This window comes from Octopus bimaculoides, chromosome 2, assembly GCF_001194135.2.
Source record: "Octopus bimaculoides isolate UCB-OBI-ISO-001 chromosome 2, ASM119413v2, whole genome shotgun sequence".
NCBI lineage: Eukaryota > Metazoa > Mollusca > Cephalopoda > Octopoda > Octopodidae > Octopus > Octopus bimaculoides.
In genome coordinates, this window is record NC_068982.1 from 173,932,960 (window position 1) to 173,933,657 (window position 698).

Genomic DNA, 698 nt, shown 5'->3' on the forward strand with positions numbered 1-698 from the left:
CTTGCAGCATTATGACTGGGTCCTGAAGCAGCTACTTGACCATTCAAATGTTGATGTGATATATCTTGACTTTGCAAAAGCCTTTGACAAAGTTGATCATGGCTTGATATGTCACAAGCTGCGAAACCTTGGCATAACTGGTAAATTAGGAGAATGGCTGCATGACTTCCTGAATGATAGAAGTCAGACAGTTGCAGCCAATGGAGAACTATCTAGGGAAACGCAAATATTGAGCGGTGTTCCGCAAGGAACTGTCCTGGTGCCACTACTGTTCATAGTGGCCCTTCTGGACATGCCCACGGTCACTCGGTAAGCCACTGTCACTAGCTACGCCGATGACACAAAACTATCTCAGGCAATAAAGAATCCTGATGATATTGTAAGCCTACAGAATGACCTAAATGTAATATATGAGTGGGCAGAGCAAAATAATATGCAGTTCAATACGGAAAAATTTCAAGTACTGCGCTACAAGGCCACCAGTGCCTCCCAACTGGCATACACAGGACCTGGAGGTACTGCAATCCCAGAACCACAAGCAGTGCGAGACCTGGGCATCAACATGTATAGTGATGCATCATTTCACATGCACATTGTCAAGTTGACAGCAAAGTTCAGGCAGTTGGCGGGGTGGATACTGAGGACATTCCGTACAAGGGATCAAAAAGTCATGTTGACTCTATGGAAGACATTTGTCC